The sequence below is a fragment of the Equus quagga genome, chromosome 9 (genome assembly GCF_021613505.1).
Source record: "Equus quagga isolate Etosha38 chromosome 9, UCLA_HA_Equagga_1.0, whole genome shotgun sequence".
Lineage (NCBI taxonomy): Eukaryota > Metazoa > Chordata > Mammalia > Perissodactyla > Equidae > Equus > Equus quagga.
The window spans coordinates 67,616,308-67,630,603 of record NC_060275.1 but is presented as its reverse complement, the minus strand read 5'-3'; the positions used below and the strand labels follow the sequence as shown (position 1 = coordinate 67,630,603).

The 14,296-nt window shown below is 51.5% G+C and overlaps 1 protein-coding gene across 7 annotated transcripts in view; it reads right to left on the bottom strand.

The window, feature by feature from the left end:
- GATAD2A (GATA zinc finger domain containing 2A) overlaps positions 1-14,296 on the bottom strand; it is a 97,459-nt gene that overhangs the window by 12,961 nt on the left and 70,202 nt on the right. The window lies entirely within an intron of this gene.

Here is a 14,296-nt window from a genome sequence, read left to right as displayed (position 1 = left end):
CACAGCTTTCTCTACCATGTGGCTGTATGTTGGATAAAAACGCTTGGCCTGGGATCCTGGGGCCAAGGCTAGGTTGGGGCTCCTGCATGCTGGTGTAATAGAATGTGTGTGCCTCACAAACCAGAAGGTGCCACCTGCCCATGCTGAAAGCCACCTAATGGAGAGCCTGGCCCCACACAAATCACCATCTTTGCTCGACCCAAACTGACAGCCCTCACACCTGGTAAGCCCACCTGCCCCCAGAAGACGGAGGGGCTAATCCACATGCTGTCAGCCTCTGTTGGCACCCAGACATGGGGTGTTACCACCTCATGAGGTGGCCAAGACTGCCTGCTGGATAGTCCTTCCTGGGCCACACGTGGCCTCTTTGTCTTGCCAGTGGCAATGTGGCAGCAGTGGCCACAAGTTTTGAAACTGACTAGAACAAAGAACACATTTTCTCTTGCAAATCTGGGTACTCTCCACCTGCCTGATCTGCTCACAAACTGGTTTCCAGCCACCCCCACCTCCCATGATCTATAGTGGGTGGACTGGTCAGGTGCCAAGGCCACCCCTGCCCGTTACCTTCTCGCCCTCTTACCCCAATCCTGCCCACCCACAAGTCCCCTAGGCTGGAGATGCACATCTAGTGCTGCTGACGTTCTGCTATGGGTGGCACTGACTCCACACACAAGGACCAATGGATCCCAGAGAGGGTGCTTTGACCCTGACCAAGTAGGTCCGTTTGCTAAGGACATAATGTAAACTTTCCCTTAAGATCTGGCCTTAGCACTTGAGTTGAAGGAATCAGATCCTTCTGTCAGCAGGAATTCCAGCTGAGGATTAAACGTATCCGCTAGGTGGCACTGTGACCCAGAGAACAAACTCAACTAAGTTAACTGAGAGTATCAGCTCAAAGTTGTCACACTACTTCCACTAGACCCCAGTCAAGCAGACACAGTTATAAATGGAGAACTGGTGCTTTAATAGCCCACAGAACTGCCTTTTCCACTCTTGGAGTGAGCTGTGTCTTTAAGGAAGGACATTTGCTGACTCCTCTTGGACCCAGGACGCCCCCCTCATTGCTGACACACACCCCTTCCCCACCTCTCCTAATCCTGTCTCCCAGAGCTGCACGGCAGCTGCACTGCAACACTGCTAGCCCTGACCTGATTTAACCAACACAGCTGCCAGCCGGCTTCTCACAAGAGACCAGGGGAATGGGAAATAAGGTGCCATTTCAAGGTATAATAATCCATTCACTGGGGTATCAGCCTGCATTCTCAGGTCCAGAAACTGGCTGTTTATAAAGTGAAGTAACCTAGGACGTCTCACTTGGCCTCACCAAAGACCAATACAATTCGTAAACTACCACTCTTTCAAGTCTGTGTGTCTCCCTGCTGACTGCCCACTCCACCGAAGATTGACTTTCAAGGTGATCTTGGGACTCCAATTCCAGGTTCTCTGGACTCGCGCACAGACACCAAGCGGACGCAAGGCCCCAGCACGGGAGCTGCAGCCACTGGTCCCAGGCTAGGTGGGCTCCCAGGTGGCTGCACACAGGCAGAGCAGTCACCCAGGCAGAACCGCATCTACAGTTACAGACTGCAGGCGCTTTCTGAGAAAATGTGGCTGAGGGATTTATCACTTTTTATCAGCTCACTGAGGGCATGTACTTCTTCTAAAGGTGAGATGTTTAATAAAACTCAAATTTGCCTGAGGGAAGAGGAGGTTAGGGACCGAGACCATCTGGAGGCTGAAGCTGCCTGAGATGGCCACTCTGACCACAGCACTCCCAGGTCCCATCTTGGCCTGAGACTAATCAATAACTCGTCCAAGAGATGACGTCACCTCCTATCAATGATCACTCAGCATCCCAGCAGCCAGCAGGGAGTGAACTTCCTGTATGCTAATCAGGCCACCAAAAAGTCATGTGACAAAGGCATTTCCCTCCTCGGTCATGTGACCCTTTAACTGTGCCTTCCAACGTGAAAACCATGGCAACAGCCAGTTCTAACCGGTTTGTGACACGCAGCCTTCATTTTGAGAAGTGAGGTAGAGTTCAGGTGCTGTCAGAAAATGGAGGCGCCCAGCTCACCCTGGGGCTGCCGGGCTGCAGGCATTTCCTGTGTGGCGCAGGCCCATAGGGGACTGTTGGCTTGTTACAGGGACCCAGATCACTTCTTCCAAACACAGAGAGGCCACACCAGCCCCTCTACTTTCCAACATGAAAAACTTTCCTAAGCTAAATTTTTAAAGCAAAGGTGCTTCAAGCTGCTCAGTACTTTCCCAGAGAGTTCTTTTAATTCAGCAAAAAGAACACCTCTTTAACACAGGCTCAAAATTATCATGGGCATTCTTTTTTAAAATATTGTTTTAAATTATAAAACCATTTATAGGCCAGGAGAACAAAAGCAAAAGAAATATAGCCCAACGTGCCAGGGGGGCAGTGTTGTGGCCAGATGCACGGCTTCAGCCCACGGCAGCCACCTGGGCACAAAGTTTATTTGGAAGCCACATGATTTCAGGGCAAATCCATCCTGCCCATCTTAGGAACCTTTATATAAAATACTATGATTAAAAGAGATTTTACATGACCTACGAAAATCCCTGGAAGTAGACCAGGCTGTTAGTGAAAACAGTCCCACCGCCTCCTCCTCCCCATATGCTGGCCCTGGCTAAGCAAACACCCAAGTTCTGTTACCTGCCAGGAACTTCCGTCAAGTTTCCTGGAGGGAAGGCCAGGATTATAAACTTAACTCAAGACAGGACTTCGCGTCCACAGCACCAGGCAACCATCCCAGCTGCTCATCAACCAGTGGTCAGCGCAAGGTTAATATTTAGTGTTCTCCTAGCCTGTGCCAGAGGAAGCAGTCTCATCGACGGAATGCAGCAACTGTGCTCGGGGGCTCTGACCTCTGTTGTTCTCTGCCTGAGGAAGGTAAACTTCATCCACATTCATTCATTCATTCACTCACTCACTCACATTTGCTGAAGACCTACCTAAGAAGCAGGTGCTGTACCAGGCAGTGGGAATAAACCCCTGGATAAAAGGCAGTTCTGTCCTTAGCGTCCACCAGAAGGGATAGACCCAAAACCAGGATGGGGAGGGGCAGGTGGGGGTGCGCCCACAGGTAGGGATGGACTACTATGCACCTTGGCCCAGGAGCAGCTTCCCTGGAGCTCAAAGAAAAACAGCATCTTGCGGCCCCAGACCTGCTCACAGTCTGCATTTTAACAAGATCCCTGAGATTCCTACACATACTAAGGAAGTCAGCGATGGTTGTGAACTATGGCCTAATGAGGCCTCGGGACAACAAATTCCTCCTCAGGGCTGGCCTGGGGAGACAGGCAGAGCCAGCCTCAACCATTCCCTCCCTCTGCCCCTCATCTCTTGGGCCTGGCTGGGTGGCAAGAGGCAGGTGGCTGCTAGCCAGGTTTAAAGGTGGGGTGGGGGGCTTCACTAGACCCAGCTCCAGCCTCACCTGCACCTTCTGCAAACACTCACCTTGACCCCACCAGACCCTCCCCCAAGGGTGTTCCTTCAATTCAAGCCCTCACACCTCTGAGGCCTCTCTGGCCCCCAGCGCCCGTACCCCAGGCTCCTGCCCACAGACACATCCTGCCGTGGGCTCCTCCCATCTCCATGTTCCTCCACATCCCCAGGTTCCCCTCGTGAGCCCCAACTCACCCTTCAAACCATCTGTGCCCTCAGAAAGGTCCATGGCTGGCCCAGCGCCTCTATACCCTGGCCCTGAGAGATGGTCAGAGCTCCCTCAGTGTGCTCATGGGGAGCCCCCAACAGTGAATGCCCCACAGCCTACATGCCTGGGAAAGCCTTCTTAGCCCTGTCCCCTGCTGTCCATCCTGGGAATGGGGAGATCAGAGCAGAATTCTGTGGGTTCTACTTACAGGCAGCACAGGCCTGAGCAGATACCCCCTTGCCAGTGACCAGTTCACTATCACTCCAGCAAACTCATGCAATGAAGTGCCTTCACCTTCCTGCACAGCACCAGCATGGTGGCCCTGTGCCATGTCAGCCCACCCTCCAGCAGCCTCCCATCCTCCTGCAGCTGTCATCAGGGGTTCCCGCACCCCAAGCTGGGGCTGGAGGCCATCACAGGCATAGCAGCCAGGGACCTGCCATCCTACTTGGAGCCTGTCTCCACAAAGTCCAGGCATTGTGGCTCCCAGTGAGGGTGAGGATGTTCGCAGGGTGACCCAACAAGAAAAGGACAAGAGAGAGGGCTCCAGCCCTGACTTGACACCACAGCCCCAGAAAAGGGGGTAAGATCTGTACCTCCCCAGAGCCAGAAGTACAGGAATCTCCTCCTAGTGCCATGCTGGCTGAGGTGGGAGAGAAGTCATAGGACCTCCTTCCTCCCAGAGCCTGTGGTTGTGCCTACTAAGTAAGCAACAAGCCTGCAGACTTGGAGTTGTTCCCCCATAAAGCCGCCCAGGTCTCACTTGGATGTGCCTCTTGCAAGAGAAGGAGCCGAGGGCAGGACACTTCCCTCTCTGTGCCTCCTACAACAACATGGACAGAAATCCCTGCCGTGCTGCCCCTTAGCGCTAAGGAGGCTCAGACACTGTAGGAGACCATCAGGGAGGTCCAGGCCCGACAGTTCCTGAAACAGTAATGGGCTGCTCGCTGTGAGGCCAGCCTGCACAGAGCAGACAATAGGCCCTGAAGGGTCACATTAGAATATTCACAAACCAACAAGGGCAGGGACTGTGTCTGCACTGTGTCTACATCCCAGCAGCAGGAGCAACACCTGGTATGGTGGGTGCTCAGGCCACACAGTTGGTGTGCGCCCACCACTTGCTCTTCCCCAGCACCTGGTTCCAGGAAGGGATTTGTGAGTTCACAAGGAATCCAGTAATGCCTGAAGACAGACTGATAACCTTGCACACATGGGCATCTCTTTCTACATGTAGAGAGATGCTGGTAAAGCATGTGAAAATTAACTTAAAAGGACTTCCGAATTCTGTGTCATTGTGTGTCTTTGCAAGCAATACGCCCTGGACATCCAACCCCTAACCTATGAGTGCAGGACTTCAGTGGATGTTAAAAAGGAGCCCTAAAATTCATGGGTCGACAAAAACCCTGTACACAGGATCACGGTGCTACACCCTGACAAGCTGTCTGCCCAGCCCTGACAGCCTCGTGGAGGCAGCTCATTCCACCTGACCTGTACCTCCCAGTGCTCACACCCCCGTTCAGCCCTATCCTGAGAACCTAGGCTAGTTTTGTGGCTTACTCTGTGAACTACAACAACGTGAAGAAAGCAACACTGTAACCTTCCACGACAAGGTCACAGAAGCCTTGCAGCTTCCACCTGGGCCCTCAGAAAGCACACTCTGGGGGTCTAACTGTGCTAAGACCACCCTGGTGTAGGATGTCAAGCTAGCCGCATGGAAAGAGGATCAGAGACAGACAGGGAGATGGGCCCAGTGATCCCACATAAGTGACAAAGCCACCAGGGACATCCAGGCCAGCAGATGCAGGACTGCAAGGATAAGAGAAGCAAGCACCCAGCTGGGACCAGCCAACCAGCAGACCTGACAGACAAGGCTATATCAATCCGTCGTTACTTTAAACCATTAGGCTAATGGGGCCGGCAGCCCAGCTCTGGCCCCAGGGAGATAGCCCATACCACTGTACTCCATATCCTCCCTCAGACTGTCCCCAACAAGGCCACCCACCCTAGACACCACCTGGGACAAAGCAGGGAGAGAGAAGTGGGGAGAGAAAATCTGCCTGAGGCAGATACAGACTTGGGATGAGACTGCCTGGTGTCTGAGTCAAAGCTGGAAAGCAATTCCACATGCCAATGAGCCCCCTTATTCTAGAAATACTTCTAGAAAAGTCCCACAAGAGAGAAAAATAAGACAGTTACCACCAGTTCCTGGGTTAGTCCTACCATCTGGCAACATCTTGCTCACAGGCCTCTGCACGTTAGGCATCTTGACAAACACACGCTTCTTCTTGGGTCTTTCAAAGTCACCTGGGCATGGGTGCTGTTCACTGGGACTTCACAACACCCCACTCTCTTGTCCAAAGGGAAGCCATTCACTCAGAGACACTCGGTGTGATGAGAGAGGGGGCTCTGCTGCACAGAAACACAGGCTGCACCCAAAAGCTCAAGACCTGCCTGCCCTGGGCGGAGGTTGGGTGCTGAGCGGTGGCTGGTTTTCTCCTTAGACCCCACTCCCACCTCCCAGAGCCCACCTGCTTCCCAGCCTGCCCCAGCCCTTCTGCAATTCCCTGGACTCCCTTCTTGGAGTCCCTTACCACTTCTCCTAGCCCTGTAACTTGACACCCTGTTGGCTGGGATAGCAAGAGAAAAGCCCAGAGCCTGCTTTGTGGAGGTCAGGAAGTTAGAACATATTTTGCTTCTTGGCCACAGAGGCCATGGAGGTGAGCAGCTGGGATGGGATTTTTGAAACCCAGCCATCATTCTTTCTGGAGACTTCAGGTCCAACTATCACTCTGAGACTCCACTATGGTGTGCCCTGCTTCAGAAGAAAGGGAGGGAGCATGAGGGGCCAGGCTCGGGCCCTCTGAGCCCATCCCCCTCAGGGCCCCCAGCAGAGGCAGGCAGTCTCAGGGTGCAGGGTCAGAGTGGAGCAGCACTGTGTCGTCAAGCAAGGCTAGGAGGCACCCAGCCTATCCTGCTGGGGCTCCTTCTAGGAACACAGAAGCCCCTGAAAGTCAAATGGCCTGGCCAGGGAGGGCCAGAGGACCTTGCTATGCCTGGAAGCAGTGACAGGGGCCAGTACGAGGGGCATGAAGTCTCCAAGGGCTGTAGAGACAAGCCAAGGATGGGCAGGAGAGAGCACTCCCTCAGGCAGGAGCTGGCAGTGGCCCCATGGAAAGACCCCAGTACCAAAAGGCAACAGGGCAGCCTGCAGGGCAGGTAGCTGCCCAGGGAGGTCACTGCAGCACAACCATGCCAGCAGCTGACATGTCTAGCCAGGACCCAGTAGCACCAGGAACACTAAATCCAACTCAGCAGACTCTGCTCACAAATGTGGAAGGGGCACTTGTCAGAAACGACCAGAATCATACAAGTGAAAGGCTGACCTACGTCAGGTTTAGAAAATCACCCAGGACATTTGCCACCCCCACGCCAACCACCAAGAGACACACTTCCATGTAATCCTCTCAGCTGCTTGATCATCTCTACAGTCCACAGGTACGGAGACAATCTGAAGGTAGTAACTTCCCGAGGTCACACACCCGTGGCCTGCAGATAATCTGGGCCCACACCAGGTCCAGGCTTCTGTGCAGCCTTGGCAAGCCTGCCCAACTCTGGGACACCAAGGGCTGCTGAGTGCAACCTGCAGTGTGCTGGCACTTGCGCCTCCCCTCCTGGTCAGACCAGCTGGGTGCCCATGGCCTGCAGAGGGTTTGATGGCATCTCAGAAAACAAGGCACAGGGTGACAGAGGATGGGTCCTACATGAATGTCAACTCTGACAGCCTCTAACTTGGGTTTTCCAATACCATTTTTGGACTAGGTTAAAGGGGAAAATGTTTTTATTTATACTTGAAGGATCCTGGACAGTCAGCAGCATCCACATGCCAAGTCCCCAGGGTGATAAAGAGATGACAGTGTGAGAACATGGATGTGGTCCTTGGACTTGACTGGAAAACAATTCTCCTACTCATGGACTGCCTCCTGCCCGAGGAAGCTGGGTAGGGTTTTGCTACTTGGGAATTCAGGCTCCCCAAGAGCCCAGGCCCTGGGAGAGTGAAGGAAAAAGAAGTGTGGGACCCTAACTGCTGGCCACAGTACCAACGTGCTAGGCTGACCTTCCTCCAGGGAGGAACACGGCAAGAACCCAGGAACACTCTGTAGCGTGGAGGAACTCCCTAAATCAGATGAACCCAAATACAGCCCCTGGGTTGCAAGCTTCCTCACCAACTCATAGCAAGAGAAAAGTCACTTGTGTGCAGATGAAAACCACACACAAGAAACACTGCTTTCCAGTTTGCAACTACAACTTTGGTGATAAATGGAAAGCCCTTGCTTTGCCTGAAGTTTCCTGCCCCCTTTTAAATATCTCTGTTTCAAACTGCTGGATTCTCCCCGGCCTTCCCCTGGCAAATCCTGAGGCGTCCTCAGGTGTCCCCCTCTACCAGACATGTTCTCCAGCTGCTCTGAGCTCAGCAGCCACAGGACTCTGCCCAGTCAGCTGTGAGGACCAGAAAGGGCTGGGTGCACTTCTGTGGCTGCAGGGGCCTGGCCCAGTCACCGAGTCTTGGTTTCTTATCTGTAGAATGGAATGCTACTCACCTTGAGGGGACATCACGAAATGCAAAAGACTCTAGTGCACCTAGTCAGTGGCTAACAGCCTCACCTCTCTCCCTCATCCTCACAGAATGTAATGTGCACACTCAGGGCAGCCCCCATTACCCTTTCTGCTCTGAATTGATTCATCTGGCCACCTACTCTTTAATCGGAGGTCCTTGGGAACAAGGGCCCAGGCTGAGGGCTTCTCTTCCTTCCAATGTCTCATCGCAGCAGGCCATTAACCACTGTGCTGCCTGAGAAGTGAGCAGAGTCCTGCTGGGTGTCCTTGCCTCTGCCCACGCTGGACAGCCCGCTCCTGTATGCCTGTGCTTCTCAGTGTTGCACTAGGCTACTCTACAGCAGCAGTTCTCCCAGCATGGCCCTTGGGACCCTTTCCGGAGCTCTGTGAGGTTGGTAAAAACATTGAGACGACATATGCCCTTTTCACCAACTTGGGACAACAGTGCCAAACCGTGCCAGGACTCACGGTGTCATCACGCTGTAGGCAATGCCCTGGATGAAGAAGTACAGCCATTACTGATTTTATTACACCTCAATCCTCGAGTACACATAGCTTTAATATTCTGTGACAAGGTAAAGCACTGCATCCCGAAGCAAGACAGCTGTCTGGAAGAAAAGCGCTTGTGTGAACACTCACAATGCTTGAAGGAAGGACTGAAAGACACACTGCTATTATTCAGACCTTGGGTGTTTGGCAGACATTTTCCCCAAAATGGTCAAAGCAAAGCCTGTCACTTCAAGGAAAAACAAAAGTATTTGTTGCCAACGATAAAGTCCGAGTTTCTGACAAGCAAAATGTAGAATTTTGGAAAACTTGTTTGCACAATGTGAGCCCAAAGCTTCCCAACAGATCAGATACTAACTAATTTTATTTTGCAATATTGAATAACGAAATGTGTCAGTATTTGAAAGATCTTTATAACTCAGTAAATTATCATTTTCTAATGTTCAATGGTATTTCCAACTCAGACATGAGGAAAAGACCATTCAGAAGGAGAAGAGATAAATATCCCAGGTAGAAGAATCCCAAAAAATTTGTGCAGATGCTCTGCCCTTCAGGAGAGCGATCATGACCTCCAACTGCTTAGCTGTGGACTATACATAGTGACTTCCTTCCAAAGGGTACAGCATGGAAGGGAGCACAAGAGTCACATTACAGTGGAGACACCTGACAGATGCCACCTCAGCCAGGTGATCAAGGTCACATCACAGTGATGCTGTGTTGATGGCATGTGCCCTGGACACGGTATGATGAGAGGGGCACTTCACCTCTGTGCTCCTCCTCCCCAAACCCATCCCCCAGTCTAACCATGAGAAAAATACCAGACTGATCCCAACTGGGGGCATCCTACAACATACCCTCCCAGTCCTCCTCAAAACTGTCAAGGTCATCAGAAACAAGAATGTTCAAGAAACTGTCTCAGCTCAGAGGAACCTAAGGAGATGTGATCACTAAATGTCATGTGGGATCCTGGGACACAAAGGGTAAAAAACAGGAAATCTTGGGGCTGGCCTGGTGGCATAGCAGTTAAGTTTGTGTGCTCCACTTTGGCTGCCCAGGATTCACCAGTTCAGATCCCGGGTGCAGACCTACGCACCACTTATCAAGCCATGCTGTGGCAGGCATCCTGCATACAAAGTAGAGGAAGACAGGCACAGATGTCAGCTCAGAGCCAATCGTCCTCAGCAAAAAGAGGATTGGCAGTGGATATTAGCTCAGGGCTAATCTTCCTCAAACAAACAAACAAAAAAAGAGGAAATCTGACTTTGGTTAATAGTGACATATAGGTATTTGGATCACTACTTGTGACAAATGTTCCACAGTAATCTGTTAATGGAGGAGAAGAGGGCAGGGTATGCAGGAACAATCTTTGCAACTTTTCTGTAAATCTAAAATGATCCTAAAATTAAGAGTTGTACTTTTTTTCTTTTTAAATAAAAGATTGTTCTGGGCTGGCCCTGTGGCCTAGCGGTGAAGTTCAGTGTGCTCTGCTTCAGGGGCCCAGGTTTGGTTCCTGGGTGTGGATCTACACCACTCGTCAGTGGCCATGCTATGGTGGCAACCCACATACAAAATAGAGGAAGAATGGCAACAGATGTTAGCTCAGGGAGAATCTTCCTCAGGAAAAAAAAAAAAAAAGATTGTCCTGTTCAAAGTGCAAGAGAGACTAATAGATTTTAACGTAACCAAGTGCAAAAAGTTCACTGAAGAGGTTTCAGAATCCACATGCAACTAACTGTTAGGAAAAGGCCATTTTGTGTTTTGGTATCACGTCAAAGGAAGAAATACAATTACCCAAAAAGACTAACCAAACACTCCTCCATGTTCCAATTGCTTCTCTGTGTGAGGCTGGACTTTGTTCACATGCTTAGACCCTAACAACATATCACAAGAGACTGGATGCAGAAGAGATAGGAGAATCCAACTGTGTACTTATTAAGCCAAGTTTTAAAGAGATTTGCAAAATAGTTATTTTTCATAAAAAATGTTTATGCTACTATGTGATGGGTTTACTATAGTTATCTTTTAATGAATATTTTCAAATTTTCTAACACAGTAAACATCAATAGATAGCTTAACACACAAATCAAATGTTCTTTGGGGCCCAGAGACGGAAAAGGGGTGGCACCAGTGCTTGTGGCAAACAGTTTCCCATCTCCCTCAAAGACACCAGCCTGAGCAAAGGCTCCCAACATGGAGTCCTCCTGATATGTCATGGCGCAGTGGCTTTCTCTTCCTGCCAAAGTTGTGTTTTGAAAAGCGAGACACACTAAAAATTTAGTAGGACTCACCCCACAGATACATTGTAATTTTCCTATAAAATCTATTCAATTATAACCCAACAAAATTTGGTAACCCTGCTCTTGTGGCCTTTAAAGCAGCAACTATACAGCCCCATCTAGGCAACCTGGACACTTAGCATCTGCGGATGGGGAGCCCAAGCACAGACTTCCCAGTGGCCTACCGGGTGCCCCAGGTCCCCAAGGCCAGGACCCTATACCTCATGCCCCACTCCCCCCAGACCACTGCTCCCTGGCAAAGGCATCACTTCCCTCCTTCTGCATGTCTACCTCCACCCTCAAGTCCAGGTGTCCCCAGGTCCCACTGAAGCCCAGAACACAACTCTCCCCACTCCAGAGGGCACCCCATGGCCCGCTCTTCCCAGCCCAACAACCTGGCCCTGCTCCCACCACAGTCGACCTTCTCAGGCCCTGACTCTGACCAAACCCAATGACTCAAGGAACCTGAACCTCCAAGCACCACAATCTCTGGGCTGTTAGTGCCCTAGAAAGTACTTCCTAAAATGCGCTTTCCCACACTGTCCAGACACTGCAAGTCCTCCTGAAAGAAGGAAACGCTGCGTGCTGAGACTGGTCATTCTACTTAGAGTGTGCTGCCATGTTAAAGCTACTTCTGAAAACTGTCAAGGACTTGCCTTGAGGAGCTCTGCATGTCACCAGCTCTCAGTCCCATTAAGACCCAAAGTTTTTCAACGTGGTTACATCACAACTATTTTTAAGATTTAAGCTCTAAAAATAAGCAGTCTTGGGGCCAGCCTGGGGGTACACTGGTTAAGTTTGCATGCTCCACTTTGGTGGCCCAGGATTTATGGGTTCAGATCCCAGGCACAGACACACACACCAATCATCAAGTTATGCTGTGGCAGCATCCCACATACAAAATAGAGGAAGACTGGCACAGATGTTAGCTCAGTGACAATCTCCCTCACACACACACAAAAAAGGCAGTCTTCTGGCTTGGGACCCAAGGAAGGGGACACGTAGCAACGTCTGGTATGTCTCCCATCACTCTACCCCTCAGACACTCCTGACTTCTTTTCTCACCCCACCCCCAGGCAGGCCCCTCTATGGCAGTAGCATGGAGGCCACCTTGGCCAAAGGATCTCAGCATCTCCAAAGGCAGTTGTCCCCACCTGGCTGTGTGTCACCCGCCTTCCTCCCACAGGGGTCTGTGGCCATCCACATGCTCTCCTCTTCCTCGTTCTCAGACACTCATGAATCCCAAGGCTCCTTCCCATCAGCACTGTGACAAATCTTACTGGATGGCACCAGGAGTTTCTGAGACTCAAGAATGACCAGCCTCACTTCAGAGGAGACAGTGGGCTCTGAGAGTCGGGTGAACTGTCCCAAGCCACGTGGGGGTGTGAGTGGTATTGGGCTGCTGGACACCCACGCTCTTTTTCCACTACTTGCTTCCCCCCTCAGGCTCACAAATTATAATTCATGTGCTCGTCCTCTTGAGGAAAAAACCTCAGAAATCTCTAGCAATTAGGCCAGCTCTCCTTTTCCTCCAGGGCACCTTCCACTGAGAATATATTCCTCTCCCAGTTTGACTCCTGCATGCCCCATCTAGGGTCACACATACCCTTGGAAGGTCCTCAGTATTCGCCAGTGTTCCCACCTGTTGTACACCCAGGGGCCCCTTCACCCCACTCCTTCACCAGGTGAGGTAGCCATGAAGGACAGGATGGGATCCCTTGGGCCAAGTGCTCCAGCACACTTGCCACCCAGCCCCCTGGGTTGTTTATGGTTCTGGCACAAGTGCTCTCAACACGGTAGAGAAACCTGCCGCAACATAAAAAAGCAACGCATATAAAAGCAGTTTTAACTGGCACAGTGGAGGACTGGTCGGAGATTCTCCCTCATCTATTCCCATAGGCAGAACATTTAAATGACCTGCTACAGTGGCCAGGGTACTGGTTACAGGATGAGGAGCCTGTTAGCACGTGACAGTCAAAGCACTAGCAGGAATATGTGCTGTGAAGAGGTATCAGAAACTGCAGCCACAGAACTATACCAAATAATTTCAAAATATGGAAATGATCAGCTTAATCTGCAAATCTGCCTAATTTACATATGTGTGAAGAGAAGAACTGACTGCTCAAGGATGAGCGCTTACAGGTGCTTACCTTGATGATGGTACACAGTGGCCTTCTGGTTCCTGTTAGGGGCCACCACATGGCGACATCCGCAGAAGGCTAGCACTGCCAAGAAACCACCCCCTCCAAGGCCAGAGGAGGGCACCGTGAAGACACAGGGAAGTGGTGAAACTGTGGAGCTCTTTACCTGTCACCAGGCTGGCCCATGCTATGTCCCATGTGAGCTGGGTCACTTTGGGAGTTAGAAACAGGACATCCAGAGTCTGTCACCCTGCCATCCCAAAATAATCTAATGACTTCCAGAAGTATAGGTGAGGCCCTCAAATTTCAGATATTTCAAATCTGGGATTAGATATGGTCCAGAATAAAGGCAAGTGGACAGAAAGACAGAATTGGAATGAGGAGCCCACAGGGAAGAGGCACGGCGAAGAATGAGGAGACGGCGAGAGACCACGGAGGTTTGGAGAGGCAGCAGCAGAGGCAGGGAAGGGAGCATGGTACCAGGGACCAATTTCTGAAGGAACATACCTCTCTGTTACCACGTGCTGAACACTCTAAGAAACGCAAGCAGGCTACAGCTCTCTAGTTGGAGCTGAGGGAGACACTCCCTGAGACTGCCAACTGCCCAGCCTCTCCTGGAAGTTGCCCAGCAGCAGATAGATAATTAGCAAGTGAAAGGCAGCAGCTAGCCCACAACAGGTGCTAGGGAGAGCCTGGGCCTCTGGAGAGCCTCCCACAGAGTGCAGAGCCCCCAACTCAAGGAAGCAATGGAACTGGCTTCTGGATGCAGGACTGCCACAGCTCTCACCCATGACTGTGGGGGAAGGGAAAGGTGTCAATCCCCGCTAGGAAGACTGCAGAAAGAGCCAGGGTAAGGGTAAGGGCCACAACCACACCCACCCAGGCCATGTGATAACCTGAGCCCTTTCCAGGGCCAGCACGCCCACAGCTGTGGCCCATTCGCCTGCCTCAATCAAAGACGCAGATTCCAGCAGACAGCTGGCCGGTGGGCCACGCACAGCTGCGGTAGGGCATGGTCCTGAGAAGAGGGTGGGTGGGGGCTCAGGTCTACACATGGCCAGCCAGAACCCCCACC